The sequence below is a fragment of the Bombina bombina genome, chromosome 5, assembly GCF_027579735.1.
Source record: "Bombina bombina isolate aBomBom1 chromosome 5, aBomBom1.pri, whole genome shotgun sequence".
NCBI lineage: Eukaryota > Metazoa > Chordata > Amphibia > Anura > Bombinatoridae > Bombina > Bombina bombina.
Genome location: NC_069503.1, coordinates 230877844 through 230894862, shown reverse-complemented (window position 1 = coordinate 230894862; position 17019 = coordinate 230877844).

The following is a 17019-nucleotide window of genomic DNA, read 5'->3' as shown; positions in this document are numbered from 1 at the left end:
CAGTGCAGTTGAGAGCTTTGTATGTCAGAGTGAGGATTTTGTGTTTAATCCTAGAGGCAAGAGGAAGCCAGTGGAGGTATTGGCAGAGAGGCGCAGCAGATGAAGATCGATGAGTAAGGAAGATGAGCCAGGGAGAGGCATTCATAATGGATTGTAAAGGAGCTATGCGGCAGCTAGGTAGACCAGAGAGGACGGAGTTGCAGTAGTCGAGGCGGGAAAGGATGAGAGAGTGGATTAAAATCTTAGTTGTATCTTGTGTAAGGAAATGTCTAATTTTAGCGATGTTTTTAAGGTGGAAGCGGCAGGCGTTAGCCAAGGACTGAATATGAGGAGTGAAGGAAAGATCTGAGTCAAGTGTGACCCCAAGACATCGGGCATGCAGGGTAGGAGTAATGATGGAATTATCAACAGTTATAGAAATTTTGGTGGTGGAGACATTGGAAGAAGGGGGAAAAATAAGGAGTTCAGTTTTGGAGAGATTTAGCTTAAGGTAGTGAGAGGACATCCAAGATGAGATATGAGAAAGACAGTTAGTGACACGGGTTAGTAAGGAAGGAGGTAGGTCTGGTGCAGAGAGGTAGATTTGGGTGTCATCGGCATACAAATGATATTGAAACCCATGGGACTTTATTAAGGAACCTAATGATGACGTGTAGATTGATGACATGTAGATTGATGTATATTGTACATCTGTATATAGTTTCTTATATTTACATATTATACTATAAAATGCTATATTATGTATTTAAAGTAAGTACTATACTTAAAAAAAAGTCGGCTAGATTACGAGTTTTGCGTTATGGCTCATAACGCTGCTTTTTCACTACCACTGCTATTACAAGTCTTGTAGGTATAGGTGTACCGCACACTTTTTTTGGCCGTAACGCAGCGTAAGTACCGCACCTTTCAAAAAGTCCTTTTTTCAATGGGACTTCCATAGCGCAGGTATTACGAGTTTTGCCTGGGAGGCCAAAAAGTGAGTGGTACAGCCTATGCCAACAAGATTCGTACCGCCATCTAAAGTCAGTAGTTATGGGTTTTGCGCTACAAAGCTGTAGCTTAAAACTCATAACTAAAGTGTTACAAAGTGCACTAAACACCCATAAACTACCTATTAACCCCTAAATTGAGGCCCTCCCGCATCGCAAACACTATAATAAAAATATTAACCCCTAATCTGCCGCTCCAGGCATCACCGCGACTATAATAAACATATTAACCCCTAAAACACCGCACTCCCGCATCGCAAACACTAGCTAAATATTATTAACCACTAATCTGCCGCCCCCAACGTCACCGCCGCCACTATACTAAAGTTATTAACCCCTAAACCTAACCGTAAGTCTAACCCTAACACCCGAAACTTTAATAAAATTAAAATAAATCTAAATAAAAATTACTATCATTAACTAAATAATTCCTATTTAAAACTAAATACTTACCTATGAAATAAACCCTAAGCTAGCTACAATATAACTAATAGTTACATTGTAGCTATCTTAGGTTTTAATTTTATTTCCCAGCTAAGTTTGTATTTATTTTAACTAGGAAGACTAGTTAGTAAATAGTTATTAACTATTTACTAACTACCTAGTTAAAATAAATACAAATTTACCTGTAAAATAAAACCTAACCTGTCTTACACTAACACCTAACATTACACTACAATTAAATAAATTATATTAATTAAATACAATTAACTAAATTTAAAAAAAAAACACTAAATTACACAAAATAAAAAAGAAATTATCAAATATTTAAACTAATTACACCTAATCTAATAGCCCTATCAGAATAACCCCCCCCCCCCCCAATAAAAAAAAAAACTAGCTTAAACTAAACTGCCAATAGCCCTTAAAAGGGCCTTTTGCGGGACATTGCCCCAAAGAAAAAAACCACCACCCACACAACCAAACCCCCCAAATAAAATCCTATCTAAAAAACCTAAGCTCCTGATTGCCCCGAAAAGGGCATTTGGATGGGCATTGCCTTTAAAAGGGAATTTAGCTCTTTTTCTTTGCCCAAACCCCTAATCTAAAAATAAAACCCACCCAATAAACCCTTAAAAAAAAACTAATACTAACCCCCGAAGATCCACTTACAGTTTTTGAAGACTGGACATTCATCCTCATCAAGCCAGGAGAAGTCTTCATCCAAGCGGCAAGAAGTCGTCCTCCAGGCAGGCAGAATTCTTCATCCAGACGGCATCTTCTATCTTCATCCTTCCGACGTGGAGCGGCTCCATTTTCAAGATATCCGGCGCGGAGCATCCTCTTCATACAGTCCCAGTCGTACACTGAAGGTTCCTTTAAATGAAGTCATCCAAGATGGCGTCCCGTGAATTCCGATGGGCTGATAGAATTCTATCAGCCAATCGGAATTAAAGGTGAAAAAATCCTATTGGCTGTTCCAATCAGCTAATAGAATGCAAGTTCAATCCTATTGACTGATTGATTATGATAAATGGCTTCCGGAAAGAGGTGGAGCAAACAGGTAGCTTGCACATGTGCGTCTCTCTACTGAGCGTTCACCAGCAGCTCTACACAGCGCAGTGATCCTTGGCCGTGTGTTTCCGATCTGGATACCCAGGAGTGGTAACACCACGGAGGATCCCCGATCCAAGCAGGTTCCGGTGGAAGGAGCACCCACACGACCGCCATTGAAACCACCCTCTAGCGGGACACAGCTAGGGGGGTGACAATTGAAGGAAGTAGCTAGGGAAGCCGCGAAGAAGGTCTAGCTACGGTAATAGCAGCAGTACTCCAGCACAGGCAGGTTGCTGTGTAAACTGTGCCACTAAACTGCAATTACAGAGCAACTACAGAGCTGGAGATTCCTCAGGAGTCCCAGTCGTAAGGGGTTACTTCAGGTACTTTTCAGCCTTTGTGCTTTGTATATGCTCACGCTATACAATATGCTAACCTATCACGGCCAAAAAATGTAAGCCTGAATTTTGTTCCGGACCTACTGTGGAACAGCAGGGCATAACTAATAGCCACCCCAGCAAGTCCCCCACACATTTAAAAATGACCCTTTACAGGAAAGCAAGACAAATTGTGCTGATATCCTAAAGACAGCCTAGTCGCCCACTGTCATGTTCCGGTGTACATGCACTCAGGACACAGACCCTCGGGACAGTGGTAGGGATTTGAAGACACCGACCCCTGACCCGGGGAAGAGTATCCTGGACGTGGATAGATGATATTCTGTGATTCATAGTTGCTAGAAGTTATTATATACATTTTATGAGAAGTTTCATGATGGGAGCTGTCTGTATCATCTATATTGTAAATATAGCTACCAAGGATGTCATTATAGCCAATAGGTTGAGGTTTTGTCTGAGTTTGTGGCAAATTAAAGTTGCGCTCATACCAGTCTAATGCCAGTTCAGCTGGATCTGTGAAGTCATCCTCCTCGTTGACATATTCAGATTCAGAGTCAGTATCACAAACAGGAGGAGTAGATGGTATTCTGGAACAGTAGCCCTGTCTCTTTAAATCTTTAAAGATCTGATTTTTTTCTGCTGAATCTATGAATACGTTGTCTTCATTTTCACAGTCAGATTCAGAATCAGTTTCACCAAAATGGAAATCATGAACATGAGGAATAGATGAAATTCAAGAAAAGTGGTTCTGTCTCTTTAAATCTTTAAAGATCTGTTTTTTTTCTGCTGAATCTATGGTTACATTCTCTTCATTTTCATAGTCAGATTCAGGATCAGTTTCACCAAAATGGTAACCATGAACATGAGTAGAGGATACTCTAGAATGGGAGTACTGTGTCTTTAAATTTTTAAAAGTATGAAAATCTTCTGTTTTTCCTTTAGGGATAGCTTGGGTCTGAGATAGGTTGTAATTTTTTATTTTCCTTCCAGGGTCGGTGCATCCACTACCACTGCGGATCCCTTTTTAGGCATTAACTTTCTGTCATGTTCCGGTGTACATGCGCTCAGGACACAGACCCTCGGGACAGCAGTAGGGATTTGAAGACACCGACCCCTGACCCGAGGAAGAGTATCCTGGGTGTGGATAGATGATATTCTGTGATTCATAGTTGCTAGAAGTTATTGAAGAATTATTGGAGAGAGCAACATTTGTATAATATATAATCTGGCTTCACTGTGACTTTGTTATGTTTCTGTTAACTATGAATATATATATATGGTTTTGTAGCTAGCTCTTAATACCTAATAATATTTTTCTTATTAAAGGCTTTATAAGAGCTAGCGATTTTATCAAAAACGACTCACAGACTAAATCAGTGAAAACTTAGTCAAGCTGACTTCGACTGTTACAATTGAGTGAAAATGCACAACAGAAAAGCAGTATAGAAATGTGACTGCTACTGAAAATGAGCGTCTTTATAACTAGATTCAGTGAGAGAGTTCTTAGTTATACATAAGAGGAATTGCAGATTAAGTAGCAAATATGGATACAGTTTCGATTTGTAAGAACAATTAAGCAACAGTTTGTTAGTAAGTAGCAATACCTTTAGTTTTCCTGCACTTGGAGCGCTGCAGCGTGAGACGCTGTGATGGCGGATGAATCTGAAACCTTCTTCCTGTTTTGTGAACAGGCTTGCTCTCGGTTCTATAGTAAGGGAGGAAAGAGTGCAGCGAGTATGTTATTGAGGTAAGTACCTGTGAAGTACAGCATGAGTTGTGTGACTTATCACAGCGTGATAGTATGTCCGAAGCTGTAGATGAATCCTGAGGGTTCTGAGAAGGGGAGGCGGTATGATTGAAGTCCGGTATAAGTGATCCGGAGACAGACTGAGAGAGTTGCTAACACCTTACACTGAGGAAAAAGTAAGACAAATGTTAAAGGTTATGAAAAGAGTTCTTGTTGGAAAGGTATTGCGTCCTGGATCTCCTTAGGAGGAGTGAGATCTAAGATATAGATTTAGTCAGACTTGATCAGTTGAGACTGAGTTTCCAAAAGGTAGGAGGAAAAATACAAAATAATCAAGCAAGGATCTATACAGGAAGTGGCTATTTATAGAGGGTAAGGGATGGAAGTGGAATGTCTTAAAGGGACATTACAGATCCCCCCCTTCAAGGCATCCGCTCCGAGGATGCAGGTTTAGTAGGGTATCTGGCATGAAACGTATCCAACAGATGATCGGCATGGATATGCGACTTGGGCACCCATGAATCCTCCTCAGGACCATAGCCCTTCCAACGAACTAGGTACTCAAGGTGACCACGGAAAGTCCGAGAGTCGAGTATAGAATCCAACTCATATTCAACGTGGTCCTTCAATTGAATAGGTGGAGGTGGTTTTCTTGGCCGATCCCTGAAAGTGTCTTGGACATAAGGTTTTAAGAGTGCCACATGGAATGTGTGATGTATCCTGTATTTTCTCGGGAGATCCAGTGTAACAGAAGTCGGATTGAGTATCCTTTTTATCGGAAAAGGTCCAATGAACTGATTAGCCAGTTTCCGAGAAGGAACTGATAATCTGAGGTATTTAGTGGATAACCATACTAAGTCGCCCAGTTTATAATTCGGACTGTCCCTATGTCTTAGGTCATAGTAATGTTTTTGCGAAAGCTTAGCAGATTTCAAATGTTCCTTTAGGAAAACAAGGGACTCCTTAAGAATAGTGAGGTATGAAGTAGCTGCTGGAGAGTCAGAATGTACTCGAGAGATCTGGACAGTTTGAGGATGGTATCCGTAGGTGGCAAAGAAAGGACTTAACTTGGTCGAAGCAGAGACTGAATTATTGTATGAGAATTCGGCTAGCGGGAGTAAAGAGAACCAGTCGTCTTGTAAATGAGTGGTGTAGCAACGTAGATACTGCTCCAATATCCCATTAACTCTTTCAGTGAGTCCATTAGCTTGGGGATGATATGCTGTGGTTAGTCTAGACTTTATACGTAAAGCCGAACATAAGGCCCTCCAGAAATGAGAGGTGAATTGGGATCCACGATCTGTAATGACGAATTGAGGTATACCATGGAGACGCACAATGTTTTTTATGAAAGCATCAGCAGTTTCAGTTGCAGATGGCAAAGAAGTTAAAGGTACGAAATGTGCCAATCGCGTGAGATGGTCAACTACTACCATGATGGTGTTATGGTTTTGAGAATATAGTAGGTCGACAATAAAGTCCATAGATATAACACTCCAAGGAGTATCCGGGACTGGCAAAGGAGTGAGGAGACCAATAGGTTTCAATCTTTCTGTTTTGTTTCTAGCACATACTGTACAGGATATGATGTATTGCTGGATGGAGTCAGCTATCTTGGGCCACCAAAAGTATCTACTGATTGCTTCTTTCGTTTTAACTATACCTTGGTGACCAGAAAGTGGGGCATCATGGAACTGTTGTAATATGTAAGTTCTAAGTTGTTGGGGAATGTATAACTTGTCATAGTAGTAGTAAAGACCAGTGTGATCCTTTCTCAAGGATGGTATACTAGGTATAACGTCAGTCTGGAGTGCCTGGATGATGTCGTTTTCGAGTGGTGTAAGCTTTCCTACGACTTTGTGAGGTGGTATAAGAGTCATGGTGTTTTCGGACTTCTGATTTTGCTCATGTAAACGTGAGAGAGCATCAGCCTTTGTGTTTAAATGTCCTGGCCTGTAGGTTATCAAAAAGTTAAACCTATCTAAAAATAGGGACCACCTTACCTGTCTTGAGGAGAGAGTTTTACTTTGACGTAAATACTGAAGATTCTTATGATCTGTGTATATTATAAAAGGTTTATCTGTTCCTTCTAAAATATGTCTCCAAACCTCTAAGGCGGTCTTAATGGCCAATAACTCTTTATCCCCTATCGTATAGTTTAACTCAGCTGGTTGTAACATCCTAGAGTAATAGGCAACTGGATGTTGTATCCCATCTATAGCATTCCTTTGGGAGAGAATTGCCCCGAGACCAGTGTCTGAAGCATCTGTCTCTAATATAAATTCACAAGTGTGATCTGGAATAGATAGAATGGGTGCTGTTAAGAATTTTTCTTTTAATAACTGGAAAGAGGTCTCAGCTTCATTGGTCCAGCTGTACCTAGTTTTTGTTGTAGTTAATTTGGTCAAAGGTTTTACTATGGTAGAAAAGTTACGAATAAATCTGCGGTAAAAATTTGTGAACCCAAGAAACCTTTGTAAAGATCTCACTGTTTTAGGCTGGGGCCAATCTTTTATCGCAGATACTTTTTCAGGGTCCATTTCAATCCTATCAGGAGTGACTATATATCCAAGAAATTTAATTCTGTTTACATGGAATAGGCATTTCTCTAGTTTCGCGAACAGTTTATGTTCACGCAACCTCATAAGGACCCATCTAACATGTTTTATGTGTTCTGCAGTGGTTCTAGAGTAAATTAGAATATCGTCTAAGTATATTATGACGCAGATGTCAACAAGGTCTTTGAATATTTCATTTATGAAACTCTGAAAAGTTGCCGGGGCATTGCAGAGCCCAAAAGGCATGACCCTATATTCAAAAAGCCCGTATCGGGTTCTGAAAGCAGTCTTCCACTCATCCCCTTCTTTAATCCTAATCAAATTATACGCCCCCTTTAGATCGAGTTTGGTGAAAATAGTAGCACCATTGAGGCGTTCCAAAAGTTCGGGGATGAGTGGAAGTGGGTAACGATTCTTGATGGTAACAGCATTCAGAGCCCTATAATCAATAATGGGCCTCAGTGTGTGATCTTTATTTTTCACGAAGAAAATGCCTGCTGCAGCAGGTGATACAGAAGGTACTATAAAACCCTTTCTGAGACTGTCGTCTAAATAATCCCTAAGATACTGTAATTCTTGTTGAGACAATGGATATATTTTACCAAATGGAGGTACTGAACCTGGAATTAAATCTATGGGACAGTCGAAAGTCCTATGGGGTGGTAATGTGTCAGCTTCTTTAATATCAAAGACATTGGATAAGTCTTGGTATTCAGGTGGTATGGCTGTTTGTAGTGTGCCAATGTTTTGTTGTGGAAAACAAGTGTTTTTGCAAAATAGTGAAGTGAAGGTAATCTTAAAATTCTCCCAATTAATACTAGGGTTATGTTTTACTAACCAAGGTAACCCTAGGATGACAGTATGGATTGCTGTTGGTATTATGTCAAAACTTTGATATTCTACATGTCCATCTATTGTGTGAATCAGTAAAGGTACAGTATGATGGGTTAATGGTCCATTTTGGATAAAAGAACCATCTATTACCTTAAGAAAGAGAGGATTTTTCTTTGTGATAGTAGGTATTTTATTTTGTGAAACAAAAGAAGCATCTATAAAGCAACCATAAGCACCAGAGTCAATTAAGGCTTCAGTCTTGACCTGATGAGATTCCCACTGCAAAGATAAAACCATAGTGAGTGCATGATTGTCTTTCTGTAGGGAAACAGAGTAAAGGTGTGATGGCTTACCCTTCTTTGTACGTTGCAATATGGGACATGTTGTTACAGAGTGATCCTTACTAGCGCAGTAAAGACATAGATTCGAGATGCGCCTTCTAGCTTTCTCTTCAGGTGTGAGTGGAGCCTTGATAACGCCGATCTCCATGGGCACAGAGACAGGGGTATTTCTGTCAATATAAGTTGCTATGGGTCTCCTTAGAGTCACGTCCGTGCATAATCTCTCAGTGCGGCGTTCTCTCAGTCTGCGATCTAAGGTGGTAGCCAGCTTGATGAGTCCGTTTAAGGTGTCAGGCATCTCTACCCTGGAAATCTCATCCTTCAAATTGTCATTAAGGCCGAGTCTGAATTGGTTCCGCAACGTGATGTCATTCCACAAGGTGTCTGTGGCCCACATCTGATAATCCGTGACATAATCCTCTACAGGACGTTTCCCTTGTCTCAAAGCTCGGAGTTTGGTTTCCACGTTTATCTGTGTATTGGCATCCTCATATAGTGAGGCCATGGAGGAAAAAAATGAATCAAGTGAGTCTAGGGTTTCATCTTCAGTTTCAAAAAATCGGTTTGCCCAGGCCCTGGGTTCACCGGTTAAGTAGGATATGACTGTACACACTTTTATCTTCTCTGTGTGATAGGTGCGAGGTTTCATAGAAACCTCTAAAATCCGACCTTTTTCCTGAGAATACTGGAGGTGGGTTAATGTGTGGTTCAGGGGGATCTGAATTTCTAGGGGTTATGATCTCTTTGTAAATATTCTTTAGTGCAGTGTTCTCTGCTTGTAAGTCTGTGAGTGCCCTTGCAAGATAATCAACTTTTTGATTCAGAGTTTCAAACTCTGTTTTAATGGCCTGAGCATCCATTCCTTTTTATAGGCTTGATTATTATGTTATGTTTCTGTTAACTATGAATATATATATATGGTTTTGTAGCTAGCTCTTAATACCTAATAATATTTTTCTTATTAAAGGCTTTATAAGAGCTAGCGATTTTATCAAAAACGACTCACAGACTAAATCAGTGAAAACTTAGTCAAGCTGACTTCGACTGTTACAATTGAGTGAAAATGCACAACAGAAAAGCAGTATAGAAATGTGACTGCTACTGAAAATGAGCGTCTTTATAACTAGATTCGGTGAGAGAGTTCTTAGTTATACATAAGAGGAATTGCAGATTAAGTAGCAAATATGGATACAGTTTCGATTTGTAAGAACAATTAAGCAACAGTTTGTTAGTAAGTAGCAATACCTTTAGTTTTCCTGCACTTGGAGCGCTGCAGCGTGAGACGCTGTGATGGCGGATGAATCTGAAACCTTCTTCCTGTTTTATGAACAGGCTTGCTCTCGGTTCTATAGTAAGGGAGGAAAGAGTGCAGCGAGTATGTTATTGAGGTAAGTACCTGTGAAGTACAGCATGAGTTGTGTGACTTATCACAGCGTGATAGTATGTCCGAAGCTGTAGATGAATCCTGAGGGTTCTGAGAAGGGGAGGCGGTATGATTGAAGTCCGGTATAAGTGATCCGGAGACAGACTGAGAGAGTTGCTAACACCTTACACTGAGGAAAAAGTAAGACAAATGTTAAAGGTTATGAAAAGAGTTCTTGTTGGAAAGGTATTGCGTCCTAGATCTCCTTAGGAGGAGTGAGATCTAAGATATAGATTTAGTCAGACTTGATCAGTTGAGACTGAGTTTCCAAAAGGTAGGAGGAAAAATACAAAATAATCAAGCAAGGATCTATACAGGAAGAGGCTATTTATAGAGGGTAAGGGATGGAAGTGGAATGTCTTAAAGGGACATTACAGACTTATAGTTAGTTAATAGGAGTAGCTGCAGGATTCAATGAGAGAAAAATATAGCAATGTGGAATGGTCAGGCTTCAGAGTAAACTGGTAGAAGATTGACACTTAGATGCAAACTAAGGTTTGTTGCAGGTTCACAGTACATAATATTATATAAAGCTGTATGTCAGAATTAAGCAGAGCAGCACAGGTGATAGACAAGTTGCAAGTTTTAGGCATTAATTACTGTTTGTGCATATATATGCAAACTAAGGTTTGTTGCAAGTTCACAGTACATAATATTATATAGAGCTGTATGTCAGTAATAAGCAGAGCAGCACATGTGATAGTCAAGTTGCAAGTTTAAGGCATCAATTACTGTTTGTGCATATATTGGAGAATCACATGAAAGCTTTTAACTGAACACATAGATGCAGAGTTCTGAATATGTTAACATATTTGTAGAAGGATATTTCAGCTATGACAACTTGTAGCATTTGTAGTATAAAGACAACTTGTAGCACTTGTAGTATAAAGTTATGAGTAAGATGCTGTTGTAATAATTAGAGAGTGATGATAACCAAACGTATGCTTGATTTATAATAAAGTTCAGAGTTTGTTAAGTAGCAGTGTCCTGGTAACAAAATGGAATTATTTGGATACTTGCGATTTGATGATTTTAAGCAGAGGAAATGGGGAAAACTTAAGCTTGAATATGTTGGTAGAATTCAGGCAGGATCAGCCACAGACCTCAGTTGTTTTCAGGAACACAACTTCAAAGTTAATGCAAAGCACATTAGACCTGAGAAGGCTTAAAAAGAGGCTGAGGGAATCAGGTGCATGAATGATTAATCAGGCAGGCAAGCTGAATGCAAATACTGCCCAAAACCAGCATGAGTGTCAGAATCAGGGAAGGCAGTCTTAAAGGGATAGTGACATTAGGCTGAGATATGTTACACCAACAAGATAATATTAGGGATTATTGCTTTAAAGGGCCACTAAACCCAAAATCTTTCTTTCATGATTCAGATAGAGAATAGAAATTTAAACAACATTACAATTTACTTCCATTATTTATTTTGCTTCATTTTTAAAATATCCTTAGTTGAAGAAAAAGCAATGCACATGGTGAGCCAATCACACGAGGCTTCTATGTGCAGCAACCAATCAGCAGATAGTGAGCATATCTAGATATGCTTTTCATCAAAGAATATCAAGAGAATAAAACAAATTAGATAATATAAGTAAATTAGAAAGATGTTTAAAATTGCATTCTCTTTCTAAATCATAAAAGAAAAAATGTGGGTGGAATGTCCCTTTAAGTCAATCTGGATTTCATATCAAAGCACTATTATATGGGCCTGTAATACTCCCATAACCCCCTGTGGTAGGAGTACTCTGCTGAAAAGCTCCCATAACCCTAGGGTAGGAGCAGGAAATCTTATTTGAAGAGACTATCTTACAGCATAAAGAGAAAATCATTTAATTAAGGCCTTGACAGGAACTTTTTTTTTTCTCCTCTCTCATATTTGATCCAGAACACACTGGACTGAAGCAAATTATGTCATACGGATGCCTTATACTCCCATAACCCTACTGGATAGTAGTATAGAGGTCTGCTCCCATAACCTGTGGGTAGGAGCGTAACAGGAAAAAGTATAAAACTGGGACTCAGTTAAAGTGTGGATATTTAAGTTTTGAATATGTTAAAAAAAAAGTTAGGTAATGATAGTAAGTTTTATTTAGATTTATTTTAATTATATTAAAGTTAGGGTTAGATTTAGGGTTAGGCTTAGGGGTTAATATATTTATTTAGTGTTAGTGATGTGGGAGGCCAGAGGTTTAGGGGTTAATACCTTTAGTATAGTGGCTGCGGCAACGTTGGGGTGGCAGATTAGGGGTTAATAAATTTATGTAGGTTGCGGCGACATTGGGGACGGCAGATTAGGGGTTAATAAGTGTAATGTAGGTAGCGACGACATTGGGGGCAGCAGATTAGGGGTTGATAAGTGTAGGTAGGTGGCGACGATGTCAGGGGCGACAGATTAGGGGTGTTTAGACTCTGGGTTTATGTTAGGGTGTTAGGTGTAAACATAACTTTTCTTTCCCCATAGGAATCATTGGGGCTGCGTTACGGAGATTTACGCTCCTTTATTGCAGGTGTTAGGCTTTTTTTTAGCCGGCTCTCCCCATTGATGTCTATGGGGAAATCGTGCACAAGCACGTAAAACCAGCTCAAAGCAACCATATTGCCCGCTAACGCAAATTTTTGGAAAACCTGTAATAGCAGCGCTATTAAAGCTGAGCGGTGGAAATAATTTGCAAGTTATTACCAAGCCAGCCATAACGCAAAACTCGTAATCTGGCCGTCTGTTTTTAAAGGGCCATGAAACCCATTTTTTTTTCTTTCATGATATAGCAAGAACATGCAATTTTAAACAACTTTCTAATTTACTTCTATTATCTAATTTGCTTCATTCTCGTGATATCCTTTGCTAAAAAGCATATCTAGATAGGCTCAGTAGCTGCTGATTGGTGACTGCACATAAATGCCTCATGTGATTGGCTCACCCGTTTGCATTGCTATTTCTTCAACAAAGGATATCTAAAGAATGAAGCAAATGTAATAATAGTAGTAAATTGGAATGTTGTTTAAAATTGTATTCTCTATCTGAATCATGATAGAAAAAAAATTGTGTTTAGTGTCCCTTTTTTCTTTTTCTTTTTCTTGTTCCTAAAAAAAAAGAACACACCAAAAGTAAAAAAAATGTTTTTTAAATGTCAAACTTACTTTAAATACATATTATAGTATTTTACAGTATAATACATATATAACACAATATATACACATGTACAATATGCCCATAATCCACACGCTCATATACATTAAACCTTCACTGCAGATGGTGATACTGCTTTTAACTAGGGATGTGCGAATGTGTAAATTTCCGAATTCGAATGTTAGAACGAATGTTATTACCAAAATTCGAATTATAAATCCGAATGTTGTTAAGAACGAATATTCTTAAAAATTCTATAATCGAATGCTATTTACAGTTTTCGAATCTCACTTTCGAATTCGAATATTTATAATTATATTGAATGTCCACATTCGAAATTTCTAATTTTACATTCTATTTAACAAATACTATTCAGAAGTTCAATAGTTCATGTGGTAGGGAGGGAATCTAGTAAATTGATACATAATAGATACAAATATATAATTTCGAATGTTTCTATATAGAATATTGCATAATTCGAATATTACATTTAAATAAAGCATTAGAAATACTATTACAAACATATAAATCCGAATTTTTCGAATTTGAATATTGCATAATTCGAATATTACATTTAAAGAAAGCATTAGAAATACTATTACAAATATAAATTCAAATTTTTCTAAACAAATATTTTCAAATGTAATCGTAAAAATTCGAAACCGAACATTCGAAAATCGAATGTTATGTAAACATTCAAAATTCAATTTGAACAAACGAATGTGTTAAAATTAATTTTATTTTTTGAATGTTGCGAAACATTCGCGCATCCCTACTTTTAACATTCCACCAGTGGCAGAGAACAATCATCTCCCACAGTAAAGTACTGTAAAAAGTCTTTTAGCGAGACAGATTTCTAACAGTAATTTCATCCCTTTAGAACTTGTTACATGAAATCTCAATTGCGATGCCAATACCTTTAGAACATAGCGCTATTGTGACAATGTTTACAACATCGGTTCCTTAGTGAACCAAGTCTTTCCTTCCTTATGTACAACATATCTATAAACGTTTTCATCAGCTACTGATTTTTATATTTTTGTCTTCTTGACTTCCCTAGCATAATATTTGCTGCTCCTGCATTTTTATGAGCAGAAATGCTCAGTAAATGTGTTTAAAAAAACATGATGCAATGAGTATAAAATAGAAAAATATTATTAATAATAATAATAAGAATATTAATTTTACCTCTCACGTCATGATAATTAATATTACTGTATTCACTCAGCACATCTTGTATTTTGCACAAAAGTCACTTCACAGCAGGGAAAACGGCTCCAAATGTTTCATATTCAGAGATTCCATGTACATTTTTAAAACCAATAGCGTGTAGGAAACACCAATGTTTCATCTTTTTTACTTTTTGAAAAACTAGAGTTTTGCTGGCATAACAATATGGTTTTTAAAAGGACACTAAACCTATTTTTTTTTTCTTTTGTGATTCAGATAGAGCATGCAATTTTAAGCAACTTTCTAATTTACTCCTATTATCAATTTTCTTATCACGTTTATTATACTGCGATCTGTATAATTGCCGAGTGCTCTATGAATTCCTTGTATGCACGTATTGGATAATTTGAGAGCATCTTAGGTATAATTGTATTTATGTAGTTGCACGCTTAGAATAAGTGGTGTATATATGCATGTAAGCATTTCATTGAAGAAATGCTACAGAGAAAAAATGTGAATCCAATGCGGTATAGCATTATTTTTAGTGACACATGATGTAATATGTTGTAATATATTATGTATTTTCGTATAAATGCTGCTGATATAATAATGTTAATCTAATGCAGTATAGCACTATACTTAGTGACACACAATGTAATACGATGTAATATATTATGTATGTTCATATAGATGCTGTGGATTAAAATGTGAATCCAATCTGGTATAGCATTGTGCTTGATAACATGCGATGCAATACGATGTAATATATTGTGTGTGTCCTTTGGTTGTTAAATGGGTCAGTCCAAACTGTGAAAGTACAAATATTCATTAGGCATGCACCTGTAGTTATTCCTTTATAAGGAACGCCTCGGCACCTGGACGTTGACTATGATTACGTTGTTTACCTGAAACGAGTCAGCAGGTCCGAGGTTGTAGCACTTTTTTTTTTTTAATATGGCGGGCTTTCCTTGCCGGTGGTCTGTGTGTTGTTTTATGGATTTCTGAAATAAAGATTCACTTTTATCTACCCACATTGGAGCCGGTCTGGGTGAATTTTGTTTTTTCATATCCCCGTTCAGCAAGGATACCCATAGGGCATACAACGCAGAGTGGATGAAAAGTCGGCACAGGATTTCCAGTGAGACTGTCTGGAGAGCAGCAATCTGTGAACCGGTCAGGTGAGACGCTGAGTGATGGCTCAGTTTGGAGTGGTGTATATAAAACAGATTTATTAAGATTGTTTTTTGATCGTTTGTTTACAATACCGCGGAAACTGTAATTGCCAATGTTATATATATAAGGGACTGTTTGAAAATACTGCACCCATTTGGAATTTCTAATATACATGGCCATGGTTTATCACAGCGACACACACCGCTCTTTGTCTCATTTGCTATTGGTATGCTAAGCATTAGCTTTGTTCTCATTTCTATTGTTTATCAATTTTTCTTCGTTTTCTTGCTATCTTTATTTGAAAAAGCTAATGAGCCAGCAAATTTTGGTTCAGACCTGGACAGTACTTGTTTATTGGTGGGTGAATTTATCCACCAATCAGCAAGAACAACTCAGGTTGTTCATCAAAAATGGGCCGGCATCTAAACTTACATTCTTGGTTTTTCAAATAAAGCTACCAAGAGAATCAAGAAAATGTGATAATAGGAGTAAATTTGAAAGTTGCTTAAAATTGCATGCTCTATCTGAATCACGAAAGAAAAAATTTGGGTTCAGTGTCCCTTTAAATACAGCAAAACTTGAAGGAAAAAAAAGCTTTTATTAACATCTAGTTTTTCTGGCAAACTGCAAATATTTGAAGAACTCTTTGTGTCCTTTTCATATGGTCACTGTCCTTTCTGTAGTACCTTAGACAACAAAATATTTTTTTACTTGAGAATGCCTTTAATACCTTTATATTATCTGTTGGTGTTTCCTAGATAGTTAAACGATTCAGATAGAGCAGGCAATTTTTAGCAACTTTCTAATTTACTCCAATTATCATTTTTTTCTTTGTTCTCTTGCTATCTTTATTTATAAAGCAGGAATGTAAGCTTAGGATCCGGCTCATTTTTTAAACACTATTATTATTATTATTATTATTATTATTATTAACACAATTATAGCATTATTTGCAAGTTTTACAATTTCAATGGGAAATAGGTCTCAAAAAGCTCTTTTTTCCTCTTTTACACCTAGTTACACCTGAGCTGGTTGTAATTTTTCTCAATGTATCAACAGCATCCAACAGTGTATTATCAGTTTGCGCTTTCATTGGAAACCTAGTTTAAGTTATCGCTTAACGACTTCCAATACTTTCTATGGGATGTAAAAATATTTTTGGAGGTATCACACCATCAGAAACAGTCGATAAACGAAATTGCTTCAAACACCATATTTATCGGTTTGCAATCTTATGCAAACCTAATTACGGCTCAATGGAAACGAGCCCTATATAGGGTTAGTTTAGAGGGGGGTTAGTTTAGAGGGAAATTAGTTTAGAGGGGGTGTTAGGTGTTAGTGTAGTTCTATTTTGTGTTGGGAGGTGGCGGTTTAGGCCTTAATCTTTTTACCACTCCTAATACCTGTATGGGGGTTGATTATTCTTATTTACTATTTAGTAGGCCTTAATCTCCTAACCTGTATGGCATTGATAAGGTGATTTTTGATGGTTACCGTTCATTAGGCCTAAATCTCCTTACCACTCCCCATACCTGTATGAGGGTTGATTAATTGATTATTGTTAGTTAGTATGTATTAGGCCTTAATCTCCTAACCACCCCTCATACCTGTATGGGGGTTGATTAAGTGATTATTCTTAGTTACTATTTAGAAGGCCTTAATCTCCTAACCACCCCTCATACCTGTATGGGGGGGGGGGGTTGATTAGGTGATTATTAATGGTTACCATTCATTAGGCCTTAATCTCCTAACCCCC